The sequence below is a fragment of the Etheostoma spectabile genome, unplaced genomic scaffold, assembly GCF_008692095.1.
Source record: "Etheostoma spectabile isolate EspeVRDwgs_2016 unplaced genomic scaffold, UIUC_Espe_1.0 scaffold325, whole genome shotgun sequence".
Taxonomy (NCBI): Eukaryota; Metazoa; Chordata; class Actinopteri; order Perciformes; family Percidae; genus Etheostoma; species Etheostoma spectabile.
In genome coordinates, this window is record NW_022605585.1 from 36673 (window position 1) to 36986 (window position 314).

Sequence of the window (314 nt, forward strand, 5' to 3'; positions counted from 1 at the left end):
AAAAAAACTTTAAAAATGTGCTTTATTAGTGAATAGTGACAGTGGAAGGGGGAGAAAGATGGGGGATGACACTCAGCAAAGGGCCGCAGGCCAGACTCGAACCCGGGTCTCTGCAGGACTAAGCCTACATGGGGGTTACGCTCCCACTGGGTGAGACCCGCCCTAAATCATCGCAAATTTAACGTGTATAATGGAGATGGAGATGGAGATGGGATAGTCACCAGTAGTGGACAGAGGTGGGTAGTAACGAGTTACGTTTACTCCGTTACATTTACTTGAGTAAGTTTTTGAAAAAATTGTACTTCTAGGAGTAG

The 314-nt window shown here is 45.5% G+C and overlaps 1 protein-coding gene across 5 annotated transcripts in view; it reads right to left on the reverse strand.

Moving 5' to 3' along the window:
• Window positions 1-314, reverse strand: part of slc4a5b (solute carrier family 4 member 5b) — a 73107-nt gene that overhangs the window by 27636 nt on the left and 45157 nt on the right. The window lies entirely within an intron of this gene.